Source organism: Chiloscyllium plagiosum, chromosome 30 (genome assembly GCF_004010195.1).
Source record: "Chiloscyllium plagiosum isolate BGI_BamShark_2017 chromosome 30, ASM401019v2, whole genome shotgun sequence".
Classification (NCBI taxonomy): Eukaryota; Metazoa; Chordata; class Chondrichthyes; order Orectolobiformes; family Hemiscylliidae; genus Chiloscyllium; species Chiloscyllium plagiosum.
The window spans coordinates 32572474-32587104 of record NC_057739.1 but is presented as its reverse complement, the minus strand read 5'-3'; positions in this window follow the sequence as shown (position 1 = coordinate 32587104).

The following is a 14631-nucleotide window of genomic DNA, read 5'->3' as shown; positions in this document are numbered from 1 at the left end:
TGAGGAAACTGGTGAAATCAACATTGATCCAGTGTTTTGGAGGCTCCCAAGGCGGATGATGAGATGTTCTTCATCCAGGCATCAGGTGGCTACGATTGGGCACTGGAGGCTGCCTAGGACTTGTATTTCCTTGGTGGAGTAGGAGGGGGAGTTGAAGTGTTCAGCCACAGGGGTGGGGTTGTTTGGTGCATGTGTCTCAGAGATGTTCTCTGAACCCCATCATCCCACCACCCACTCCCGACAACTTCCCTTGCCACCACAAGAGGTGTAAAACCAGCGCCCACACCTCCCCCCTCACCTCCAAATATAAGGATCTCTTGGTGAGAAGATCCATGGAGAACCAATGAAGGTCCTTAAGTTTAATTAACATAAAGACCCATCACTAGCCTGATTAAGGATGGATGACCTACCTACTGGATTGGGGAGAGTCTATTTGCCCCAATCAGGGACAAGATTGGGGAGGAGGAGAGAAACAAGGTGTGGCCACGGGACTTCCCTTCAATCCCACCTGACCACCTGCCCCATGAATTCAAGACACAAGAACAAAGCACTTCAGTTTTATCCCACAATGTCTAGTTCTCCAGCAATGATCACCATGACCCAGAAGCTTGGGCCTCTGATTGTCAAGCAGCTATTGGTGGGGAGAACATGTGTATCAAGGTACATGACTTATCACGAGTGCGCTAGTCAGCTCTCAAGTGCCTAACCACAGCTGGATCCAGCGTGCTCTCCTCAATGGCTGGGACTAGGAGTCAATTGCCTCTGAACATGCTCACCCTATACTTAGGGTCATAGAGTCATAGAGATGATCAGCACAGAAACAGACCTTTCGGTCCAACTTGTCCATGCCAACCAGATAACCCTTCCTATTCATATACCCATCCAGTTCCCTTTTACATGTTGCAATTTTATTAGCCTCCACCACTTCCTCTGGCAGCTCATCTCATACACGTATGGGTGAAAAGGTTGCCCCTTAGGTCTCTTTTATATCTTTCCCTCTCACCCTAAACCTATGCCCTCTAGTTCTGGACTTCCCGACCCCAGGGAAAATACTTTGTCTATTTACCCTAACCATGCTTCTCATGATTTTATAAACATCTGTAAGGTCACCCCTCAGCCTCCAACCCTCCAGGGAAAACAGCCCCAGCCTATTCAACCTCTCCTTATAGCTCAAATCCTCCAACACTGGCAACATCTTTGTAAATTTTTTCTGAACTCTTTCAAGTTTCACAACATCTTTCTGATACAAAGGAGACCAGAATTGCACGCAATATTCCAACAGTGGCCTAACCAATGTCCTGTACAGCTGCAACATGACCTCCCATCTCCTGTACTCAATACTCTGACCAATAAAGGAAAGCATACCAAACATCTTCTTCACTATCCTATCTACCTGCGACTCCACTTTCAAGTATGAACCTGCACTCCAAGGTCTCTTTGTTCAGCAACACTCCCTTGGAACTTCCCATTAAGTGTATCAGTCCTGTTAAGATTTGCTTTCCCAAAATGCAGCACCTCACATTTATCTAAATCAAACTCCATCTGCCATTTCTCAGCCCCATTGGCCCATCTGATCAAGATCACATTGTAATCACTACACCTCCAATTTTGGTGTCATCAGCCAACTTACTAACTATACCTCTTATGCCACGTAGTGCATGGTGTTCTAAATCAAAGTCCATATTTCCATTGCTGGGAGCTGTTTGGATGCCCTCAAGCTCAGCCCTCTAATGAATGGGAACAAGTGGTTAGACAGGCCTGAAGTTTGGCCCAAGGACCTGAAAGCAGTGCCAGAAGTAGTTTGATGATCTTATATCAGTGTTGATTAGAGTCATAGAGTCTTAGAAATGTACAGCATGGAAACAGACCCCTCGGTCCAACTCGTCCATGCTGACCAGATATCCCGACCCAATCTAGTCCCACCTGCCAGCACCCGGCCCATATCCTTCCAAACCCTTCCTATTCATATACCCATCCAAATGTCTCTTAAATATTGCAATTGTACCAGCCTCCACCACATCCTCTGGCAGCTCATTCCGTACACGTACCACCCTCTGCGTGAAAAAATTGCCCCTTAGGTCTTTTTTTGATTAAAAGATGTTCATGTCATGTAATACTTAGTACAGCTCCAGAGGTTAACTGGAGAAAGGGCAGGAGCCCTGGCCTGTTGCCTGTCCCAGGGATGTAAAGCGTAATCAATATTTATGATCAAGCCATCAGGAATCAGGATATATTATCTCTTTATTAATAAAGATGTTCATTGATGCATTTTCCACTACCTTTCAAGTTTTTTATGAATCTGATTTAAGGAAAAGGAGACCCAGAAAATAGGACCATATGCAAAGCGGAAACAAAGATCATTTTGATCTTTAAGTGAAAATATCTGTGTTTGTTTAAAAACTACATCATATCCTGTAGGTGAGCTTTTGAAACTATTGTGTTTTGATGTGGTGGATTTCAGAGTCTGGGAAATTTTGTCATTGAGCTCAAACAAATATAAAGAGATCAAGAAGAAAACTGTGCCAGCTTTGTTGCAATGATCCACCTTGGTGGTTGTGTTGCAATCCCTTCAGTATGGACTTCAGTAAGACGTTCGACAAGGTTCCCCAAGGGAGAGTGGTTAGCAAGGTTAGATCTCGTGAGAACTAGCCATTTAGATACAAAACTGGCTCAAAGTTAGAAGACAGAGGGTGGTAGTAGGGGTTTTTTCAGACTGGAGGCCTGTGATCAGTGGAGTGCCGCAAGGATCGGTGCTGGGTCCACTAATTTTCATCATTTATATAAATGATTTTGATGTGAGCATAAGAGGTATAGTTAGTAAATTTGCTGACGACACCAAAATTAGAGATGTAGTGGACAGTGAAGAAGGTTACCTAAGATTACAACAGGATCTTGATCAGATTGGCCAATGGGCTGAGGAATGGCAGATGGCATTTAATTCCGATAAATGCAAGGTGCTACATTTTGGAAAGGAAATCTTAGCAGGATTCATATACGTAATGGTTAGGTCCTAGGGAGTGTCGCTGAACAGAGAGACCTTGGAATGCAGGTTCATAGTTCCTTGAAAGTTATAGTTACAAGTTGATATGGTAGTGAAGAAGACGTTTGGTATGCTTTCCTTTCTTGGTCAGCATATTGAGTACAGGAGTTGGGAGGTCATGTTGCAGCTGTACAGGACATTGGTTAGGCCACTTTTAGAATATTGTGTGCAAATCTGGTCTCCTATTGGAAGGATGTTCTGAAATATGAAAGGGTTCAGAAAAGATTTACAAGGATGTTGCCAGTGTTGGAGGATTTGAACTATAGGGAGAGGTTGAATAGGCTAGGGCTGTTTTCCCTGGTGCATCGGAGGCTGAGGGGTGACCTTATAGAGGTTTATAAAATTATGAGGGGCATGGATAGGGTAAATAGACAAAGTCTCTTCCCTGGGGTGGGGGAGTCCAGAACTAGAGGGAATAGGCTTAGGCTGAGAGGGAAAGATATAAAAGAGACCTAAGGGGCAACTTTTTCACACAGAGGGTGGTACATGTTTGGACTGACCTGCTAGAGGAAGTGGTGGGGACTGGTACGATTGCAACAGTTAAAAGGCATTTGGATGAGTATATGAACAGGAAGGGTTTGGAGGGATATGGGCCGGGTGCTGGCAGGTGGGACTACATTGAGTTGGGATATCTGGTCGGCATGGACGGGTTGGACCGAAGTGTCTGGTTCCATGCTGTACATCTCTATGACTCTTAAGTCAGGATTGTCCATAATGTGCCTACTCATCCTGCTGCTCCTTATTGAGGTGGCCTCACCATCATTGGTGGAGTATTTACAGATGTTGGAAATGTCTCATGCTTCCACTTGGAAACAGCCAGACTTTAAGTTCAATACCTTGTAACATTCAAGGCTACAATGAGTAGAAGTCTTCCTTCCCCTCCCCCCACCTCCTCTGCTCCATGGAATGGTCACTTTACAGACACAGAATCTGCACCCACAGCCCTCTTGCAGAATTGGGTCACCAGCTCTCTCTGACCCGAGTGTATGTAACCATTCACAACAAGACCTCCAAAAACAAGCTGCAACACTTCAACTAACTTTAGTCAAAAGCACCCCTGCAACTTGGGACACCTGGATCCTTTATTCTTCCATGGGATGTAGACATTGATAGCTAGCTATTGTTACCCATCCCCAGAGGCTCTTGAACTGAGTGGCTTGCTAGACCATTTGTCATTACATTGATCTGGATCACAGGTAGGACACACTGGGTAAGGAAAGTACATTTCCTTCCATGATTGTGGCCCCTGGCTCCTAGAATCAGGGGCCACAATCTAACGATAAAGAGTAGTCCTTTTACGACTGAGCTGAAGGGCAATTTCTTCACTACAGAGTGATGACCCTATGGAATTCCTGCCACAGGAAAGCAACTGAGACCAAGACATTAAATGTTTTCAAATAGAAGTTAGATATAGTTCCTAGAGTTAAAGGGATCAAAGAGCATGGGAAAAAGTGGCAGCAGGGTACAGAGTTCAATGATCAGCCATGATCATATTGAATAGTGGAGCAGACCAAAGGACTGAATGACGTGTTCCTTTGTATGTTACAATGATAGCAGGTTTAACCCATGATGACCATGGAGGGGAGATACCTCCTGCAGTGAATACATGTATCGAGAGAGAGACAGAGAGAGAGAGAGAGAGAGAGAGAGAGAGAATGATTAGCGCAGCATTCAAAAGGATGGGATGCCATATAACCATAGCCATTTTATCCCTCCCTAACCAAAAATTGTTACCCACAGTCAAGTAATGTTAAACAAAATTGGAAAGAATGCCTCCAATTTGGGTTTCCCTCTCCCTCACTTACCTCAAAGAAAATGCCAACAACTACTTCTTTCAACTGGCATGTTTGCTATTTGCCCTCCAATTTTGAAAGCCCACTATCTTTGAATTGGACAGCCATCCTACTCTTTAGGTACTAATGGTCAATTTACGGAACATCAGGTTCCTGTTATCATCGCTGTGGTCCTGAAGACTGTAGGGTTTATTCCACCCAGTGATCAGAAGGTTAAAACTATGCAAGGTCGCTGGATAATTAGCAATGGAAGGATTTTGGTCAAACGTTAAAAATGTTGGAAGACTTGCTGGGGTGAGTGATGCTATTTGTGAAGGAAGAATAAGAAATCACTGAAGGCCACGTGACAATTTTGTTCCTAAAATGTAATTTTTAAAAGTTGTACACTGCTGTTGGGGAATACGATCAAAGGAGGCTGTATCTCAGATTTTTGTTGGAATATGATTGTTGGACATCAAGAGAGGGGTCCAAACATTGTGTATAAAGCTGAAAAGGAAGTTATAAATAGGAAAGTGAAAAACAAGTTAAACCAGTAATAACTTGAAGGTCATTATAGCCACAAATGTTATTATCAAGCTCGACTTCGATAGAACCAGGTTTCTAATCAGATACTTTTTGTAGACTAACCTTTGGAATGCGAGCCAAAATCTAGACAGCAAAATGTTACACACAGATAACAAATCCCAAATCAGTCTCACAGTTAATTATGCTTTTGAGCAAAAGTTTTTTTATTGCATCTAAATCACAGGAGACTGACACCAGGGGAAGTCCACCCTGCTGCCTAATTGGCTCAGATTGTTTGTTTATAGTTTCTGCATTCTGTGAAAGAAAAAAACTTTGTTTATAAGAACTACTGAATGAGGAGTAATTTACAGATTCCAGTGGTTCTTCCCAATCTCTATGATAAGCAATCATACATAATGGAGGCATCATATTTAAAACCTATTCATAAAATTCACAACTTTGAATATCTTGCAGAAGAACAGCAAACTTGCTTTTGAATGCAATCAAATGGATTTGAAAGCAGGCATGCTAAAGTGACCGCTGATGTCGTGTAAGCACTTCAAAGAATAGTTTCAAAGTTAGTTGAATTTTATATTTGCTGACAGTTTCAGATTTAGAATCAAAACCATACAGTATAAAAAAACGCCCTTCAGCCCATTGAGTCAACAAAAAGCTACACTAAATCTACACTAGTCCCACTTTCCAGTACTAGGTCCATAGCCATGAATGCTATGGCATTTCAAGTGCTCATCCAAATATTTTTTGAAGTTTGAGCATTCCCACATCTACTACCCTCCCATGCAATGCATTTCAGACCTGTACCACCAATAAATCTCCTGCCCTTCACCTTAAAATTACAGCTGCTCTCTATCCACCCTGTCCAGGCCCCTCAGTCATCCACCTTATCCAGGCCCCTCAGTCATCCATCTTGTCCAGTAACCTCAGTCATCCACCTTATCCAGGCCCCTCAATCATCCACCTTGTCCAGTAACCTCAGTCATCCACCCTGTCCAGTAACCTCAGTCATCCACCTTATCCAGGCCCCTCAGTCATCTACCTTGTCCAGTAACCTCAGTCATCCACCCTGTCCAGGCCCCTCAGTCATCCACCCTGTCCAGTAACCTCAGTCATCCACCATGTCCAGGTGCCTCAGTCAGTTTCCCCCACCATGTCAGCCTTCTCTGATCTCAAAGAAACAATCTAATCTTATCGAGCCCCTCTTCATTATTAAAATACTCCATCCAGGAAACATCCTGGTGAATCTCCTTTGCACCCCCCTCCAGGGCAATCACATCCTTCCTATAGTTGGTGACCAGAACTGCACACAAAACGTAGCTGTGGCCCAACATTATGTACATCTCTACCATAACCTCCTTGCTCTTATAAACTATTGCGCTGATTTGATATTACACAACTTAGAACATTGTTTTAAAAAATTTATTTTTGAAAACAATGCTAGTTAAAGTACAGGCTCACTCATCATCCAATTCATCACTGGATTAGTTGCTCTCATTCTCTTCTCTATTCATCCATAGAGCTGTGCTATTGCCTATCCCTAATCGCCCTGAAGATGATGTTGGTGAACTGGTGCCTTGAATAAATGCTGAAATGTTCGCTTCATAAAATATATTGATGTAATTAATAATGATCAAATTCTTCATCCTCATAGCAAAATAATATATATCAAATGGGAGAACAAACCAGTCATAAAACAGTATATGCCATTTTTCTCAAACATAGAAGATATGGGTAAACACAAACGCAGACACATGAACCCCCAAGACCTGTTATTGAAGTAATTGGAGTGATCGAGGAGAGATTCATTATTTACACATCTAGTCAACCTTTTCTAAAGAGCTAGGATGAGATATTACGCTGACCATAAAAAGGTAATCAAAGTCCATTGTTAGGACACTACCAAGACTATGTATATTCGCAATATTTTAGAATACTTTCGATTAAAACACATCACTTTGCATTGTCAGTGTCAATTTAACTATTCCAACACATCGACAGCTCTGCTCTGGGACTCCAATAGGAAATCAGTGCACCAGTGAGCTCACCAGTCAGGCTGACTGAAACAAAGACTGCAGTTCGCTAAAAACAACAAAACTGCTTCCTGCTATTAAGTGCATTTTCAGGCAGTCGTATTAGGTACTTCTTGCCCACACTACAAACTATCTATAATTTTAATAGCACCATCTACCCAGTATCAAACAAATAGATCAAATTAAAACCATGCTTTATCATGTGTAAAAAAAATGCTGGTTTGGTGAACTCTACTAATTTATACTGCATAATCTTGCAATAAATCCCTATTAAATGCCCTAGTTGTTTTGTTGATGAAAATAATGAGCCATGAATGACAGCAATTAAAACTAGGTGCTCATAACACTAAACTGCAACATAATTCATTCCAATGAGAACTGAAGTGTTATTAACACTGTTTTAACCCTTTGTGTCACTGCACTTAATTGCCTATTTGCAGAAATGCAAAGTGCCAGTCTGTTGTTGGTACACAGAGATTTAAGGAACATACCAATTTTGCAAGTGCAATTAATCAGATGTCGACAGCTCCATGGAACAGCAGGAGAGAGCTGAGTTTTTAGGAATAGACAAGTGTAAGATGATTTGTGGAAAATAAATCATACAAAAAAGTGGTTAAAGTAGCAATGAAGCAAAGTTTTAAATAAAAACTTAAGGACCTAGAGAAAATCAATTTTGAATTAACAATTTTACCAATAGTGGTGAGAATGGAGAGCTTGCAACTGCAGAGGAGTGGCTGAGATGAATAGTATTGATGCATTAAGGGAAGGTTAGCTCAAAAAGAGAGAGAAATTAATGGATGGATATGTTAACAGAAGCCTCAGAATGGGTGGCATGGTGGCTCAGTGGTTAGCACTGCTGCCTCACAGCGCCAGGGATCCGGGTTTAATTCCAGCCTTGGGCAGCTGTCTGTGAGGAGTTTGCACATTCTCTGCGTAGGTTTCCTCTGGGTGCTCTGGTTTCCTCCCACAATCCAAAAATGTGCAGGTCAGATGAATTGGCCATGCTAAATTGCCCATAGTGTTAGGTGCATTAGTCAGGGGTAAATATAGGGTAGAGGAATGGCTCTGGGCAGGTTACTCTTTGGAGGGTTGGTGTGGACTTGTTGGGCCAAATGGCCTGTTTCCACACTATAGGGAATCTAACCTAAAGGTGGCAGCTCATGTGGAATATAACCAAGCATTGATCTGAGGGACAAAGTGACATGATTATATTCTGTACTTTTAATACATGTCTATAAAATTTGACATAGCCGATGAACATGCAAGTTACACTGCACATTTAACCAGTTTCCAGCATTTTCACTTTTGGAGATTGGCAAAAATAGGATAAAAAGGAGTTGGTGAACAGTTGTGCAGTTCACCAAGAAAAATTACAGTAATAAGAACAGAGAAACTGAGCTACTCAGAAAACGTTTTAGACTCAATTCTTGGTCCATGCTGGTCTAAACCAGAGTAGGTTAGGTGAGCTAAGAGTTGCATCCAACATCCATCAGGAGTTGTAAAGCCTGATTGCTAAGCTCCATCCCCAGGTGTTAATGGATGTATTTCTGAGAGTAGCATCTAGTTAGCTTTAATGGCTCGGGATGATTGAAGGTAAGAATTCTAGTCAAAACCTTATGGCTGTTAGGGACACAGTTATATTTGCAATACGAGTGACCAGACTGTTTTTAAAACACTGGATGGAACAAGTTTTACGTGTGAGATTGGGTCTAAATGCAAATAGCCTTTGTTACGAATTAAGTTAAGTGCAATCACTGGGTCAGTCGGTAGTAAACTCCTTTGAATCAAAAGATTGCAAGTTGAAATCCATCTTCTTGGTCTTGAGTATATAACTGAGGTCAACACCTCAAAGTAATCATGAATGTGGATGTGCTAATGGCACCTGCACTGCTAGACACATCTTTCAGGTAAGACACTAAACCAAGGCCCACCCTTCTCTCTTACATGAAAAAAATCCACTGGCATCATTCCAAAGAGCAAAGATATCTTCCCTAAACCCTGCAAATATTTATCCTTCAACTAACCTCATGAAATAAATTCTAATCATTATGTCAATGCTGTTTGAGAGAGCTTGCTGTGTGCAAAATGTTATAACAGAAGACTTCAAAACTACCTCTGCTTACAAACTCAGTTTGGGAAATACGAAAAGTGACATTAAAAGGTGCTACATAAATCATAGTTCTTTCTTGTGTCTGTTAATATTGGTGCTGGAGAGAAAATGCAATTTTTAATGAGAGATTTCATACAGAGAAAATGTGTCATTTGGTACAACGGTTGCTAGTTAACTAAAAGGACAACATTCAGTTGGGTGCAGGAGCATTCAGGGTGTGAACGGTTTCACAGATTCTCTTTGTGCAAGATGTTGCCATGGTAATGAAGCCACATTCCAAAGCAGTTCTATTTCTATCCTTGAAAATTTCATTTGCAAGGCCACAGAAGGCTGGAATGATTTGCTGGTTGGACATTAAAAAAAACTCCTGAAAGAAGAGCAATTTAGGAAGAGGATAAGAGCATATATGGGAAAAAAGAACTACAAATCCAGGACAAACCACCTGAAGGTTTTTTAATGTTTAGAGCAATGCAGCTTAATACATTGAATTCATTATTGTTGTACAAGGATATTCAGGTCTGAGGAGCACCATGAGCATCACATAATATATTAAGCTGTTGAGAGAACAAGCAGAGGATCTCAAAATAGTCAGATCGATGTGAGTTTGCACATTCTCCCCATGTCTGCGTGGGTTTCCTCCAGGTGCTCCATTTCCTCCCACAGACCAAAGATGTGCAGGTTAGGTGGATCAGCAATGCTAAATTGCCCATAGTGTCCAGGGATATGTAGTTCGCCCTGGGAAATGTGGGGTTACAGAGATAGGGTAGGGGGTGTATGTAGGTGGGAATGCGCTTCAGAGGGTCGGTGTGGACTCAATGGGGCGAATGGTTTGCTTCTACACTGTAGTGATTCTATGAAATACCTAACATAAATCTCTGCAACAACTGTCCATTACATCAATGCAACTTGTACACTACATCTTGTCCAAAGGGTTTTTCTCAATCACACCAGGCCCTGTAGTTTCCAATCCCAAAACTACACGGAAGCAGCAAACATTGCAATCAGCTTCATACATGAGACTAGTCAGCAGCTCATCACCACTTTCTTGAAGGCAATTTGCAATGGGCAAGACGTGCTGGCTCAACCAAAGCCCAGCTTTCCCAACTCGGAAAACAAATTGATGGCAAACACTACTCCTATTGTGCAGCATCACAGAGCGTGAATGTTGAAGGAGGTGCTAAGCAAACAGAATACTTCACCATGGATGGCACAGAGCTTCTCCGAGCAAGGAAAGCAAGGAGAATGCCATCACAGTCCATTTATAGATAATAGGCAGCAACTGGAGTGGGAGGGGGGGGGGGGGGGGGGGGGGGAGGTCAGGCAAGGAGCTACTCACAGCTGGATTCCTAGCCTGTCTGTGGCTACAAGAGCCATTCACTTGCATGGCTTGCCCAGTTTAGTTTTGATCAATGGTAATATTCTCTCTCTCTCTTTCCAGTAAACCTCTTCCAGTGATATGTTTGGATTGAGATGATTGATCTCCAATAACCACAATCGTCTTCCTTTGTACTAGACTCAGAGAGTTCTTCCTCTTGATTCCCATCAACTCCAGTCAAAGGGCAAGCACTGTCTCCTCACTAGTGGTGGAGCTACTGGGGTTGGACAAAGTCAAAAATCACATGACACCAGGCTATAGTCCAAAAGGTTTAACTGAAACCACAAGTTTTCAGAACCTTGCTCCTTCTTCAGGTGCTAGTGAGAGAGGAAGACCTTAGACACAGAATTTATAACTAAAAGGCCAAAGGGTCACACAACTGATGCAAATTAATTAAACACACCTAAGATGACTGTTAAATCTTTAATCAGTTAGAATGGAAGTGCAGGTTTCAATTAATATGCAAATCCCAGAATTTCTTTCAAGGCACTGTTGGAAATGTGTTGCTGGAAAAGCGCAGCAGGTCAGGCAGCATCCAGGGAACAGGAGAATTGACGTTTCGGGCATAAGCCCTTCTTCAGGAATGGGGAAAGTTTGTCCAGCAGGCTAAGATAAAAGGTAGGGAGGAGGGACTAGGGGGAGGGGAGTCGGAAATGTGATAGGTGGAAAGAGGACAGGGTGAGGGTGATAGGTCAGACGGGGGTGGGGGCGTTCTCCTGTTCCCTGGATGCTGCCTGACCTGCTGCGCTTTTCCAGCAACACATTTCCAACAGTGCCTTGAAAGAAATTCTGGGATTTGCATATTAATTGAAACCTGCCTTCCTAACCTGCAATCTTCTTCCCGACCTCTCCGCCCCCCACCCCAGTCTGACCTATCACCCTCACCTTGACCTCTTTCCACCTATCACATTTCCGACGCCCCTCCCCCTAGTCCCTCCTCCCTACCTTTTATCTTAGCCTGCTGGACAAACTTTCCCCATTCCTGAAGAAGGGCTTATGCCCGAAACGTTGATTCTCCTGTTCCCTGGATGCTGCCTGACCTGCTGCGCTTTTCCAGCAACGATCTCCAGCATCTGCAGACCTCACTTTCTTTTCAAGGCACTGTCCCAATATAACTAAAGGTTTTATCAGTATAAAAAGAGATGACAATATAAACAGGGGATTCACAGTCTCCTGAAAAAAAAAGAGATGACATTTCAGATCCGACAATACATTTCAGGCATGAGATCGTGTTTAGAATATGTGTCTTAACCTGGAGTCAGACTGGTTTTTATTTCCAAAAGTAGGAATTTTTAAAATGCCACATTGACTGTCTACAAATTGTGTGCTTTTTGAACAAAATAGAATGTATCTGCAAATACAAATTCACCCCATAGATTGTATGTGTGTATGCAAGAGGGAGAGAGAGCATACACACACACTCCCTCTCACATACACACACATAAATCTATGAGGTGAATTTGCATATTTGTATTTGCAGATAAATTCTATTTTGTTCAAAAAGCACACAAATTGTAAATTGTAAATTCTTACTTTGGAAATAAAACCAGTCTGACTCCAAGTTAAGACACCGACAGACTCTAAAGAAGACTTCACACCTAAAATGCATTGTCTGACCTGAGATGCCACCTCTCTTATATGGATAAAACCTTAAGTTATCTCGGGACAGTGACTTGAAAGAAATTCTAGGATTTGCATATTACTCAATCAAACCCTCCCCCCCACTCCCGACATTAACAGCCATCTGAGGTGTGTTCAATTCGTTCACACCAATTGTATGACCCTTTGATGTTTTATTTATAAATTGTGTGTCTAAGGTCTCCCTCTCTCACTAACACCTGAAGAAGGAGCGAAGCTCTGAAAGCTTCTGTTTTCAAATAAACCTGTTGGACTATAACCTGGTGTCATGTGATTTTTGACCTCACGTGTGTAGTTCAGCTACTCTGTCCACATTTAGACAAAGATTGTCATGACATCCGGAGCTGAGCGACTCTAAAATAACGTTTGGTGAATGCCAAGAAGAAGGTATTCCTTTGCATGTGCCACTTGATAGCATTGCCAATTCCCCTCCCATCATAGCAGACAGTGGATGGTAATTGGCCAGGTTGGAATTTTTCTGCTTATTGTGGATAGGGCCTACCTGCTGTTTGGACATTGTCTGGTAGATGCCAGTGTTGTAACTGTGTGGAACAGCTGAACTAAGGGGGTAGTAGCTTTGGAGCATTGTCTTCAGTAGAATGTTGTCAAAGGCAATATCCAGTGCCTTCAGCCATTTATTATCACATGGAGTGGACAGAGACCACATTCAGTCCTTCAACCACTGACACAGAGACAGCAGTGTATACCATCTATAAATTGCACTTATAACAGTACCTTCCAAACCCTTGACTTCTACAATCCAGAAGGACAAGGACACCAGTCGCATGGAAACATCACCACCTGCTGGCCTTGCCAACAACACTCACTGGAATGAATAAATACACCTGGGGAGGAATTGGTGTCAAACTGTTTCAAACAGTGACTAGCTTTTAAAAAGCCATTTCTGTTGAGTTGCACAACGTGGCCTCATGGTCCACTTTCTTTACCAGCTGACTGGTCTTCCCACTTCAGAATTGTACAAGCAGCTTGCAACATTAGATGGTTTCCAGTTGTTTTAATGACAATCACAGTGACCTGACTGTTGATCTAAATCAGACTCATTGTACCTTGGGAGAGAAGTGGTCAGTGCTCAAAGCTTTGACAAAGGGTCAGTTAGACTCGAAACGTCAGCTCTTTTCTCTCCTTACAGATGCTGCCAGACCTGCTGAGATTTTCCAGCATTTTCTCTTTTGGTTTCAGATTCCAGCATCCACAGTAATTTGCTTTTATAAGGAATGGAGGTATATGGACCAAGGGCAAGCAGAAAGGATTAGTTTAATTTAGCATCATCGGTACAACATCAAGGGATGAAGAGCCATTGCTGTGCTGTATTGTTCTATCTTCAGCTATTTCCCTGTTTGCTGAACAACTGGAACTTGTTTTACTGCCTCTCTAGGACATTGTGTGCAGTTCACAGTCTCAGTACCTCATCATTCTAAAGGAAAGATCTCAATTACATTCGCCATTGCCCCTCAGTGATCCCGCGATAACTTCACAGTGTACACGGAGGTAACGGTTTGAGCATAGGCAAGGGATTTGGGAAACCAGCAGTTGATAAATGCACATTACTCAGTGGCAAAGAAAATTGTACAGCAGTTTGCACCTAAAGCTGAGAAACGTGATATTAAAATTAAAGCTAAAACAGTGCAGCACTTTGAGGTGTATCTGGAAAAATATTTTCCACAGTAAAAAAGATTAGTAGAAATGCAAAATTCTCTGCCACAAATGTCTGTGGATATTGGGATAATCAGAGCTTTTGATAAAATTAACATTTTTGCTTAGCCAGGATGCTAGAGAAATGGAGATAAGTTAGGTAAACAATAACAATAGATCAGTCATGATCAAATTTAATTGTGGATCTGATTGATTTTCTCTGTTCTGATCTAAAATATCTTAATCTCAAATGCTTTTCCCTCATTTTAAGTATATCCTGAGAAATTGCACATCAAATAATTATATGTGTTTAGATCAGAGTGGTGCTGAAAAACCACAGCAGGTCAGGTAGCATCCGAGGAACAGGAAAATCGACGTTTCGGGCAAAAGCCCTTCATCAGGAATTTCCTGCTCCTTGGGTGCTGCCTGACCTGCTGTGCTTTTCCAGCACCACTCTGATTTCCAGCATC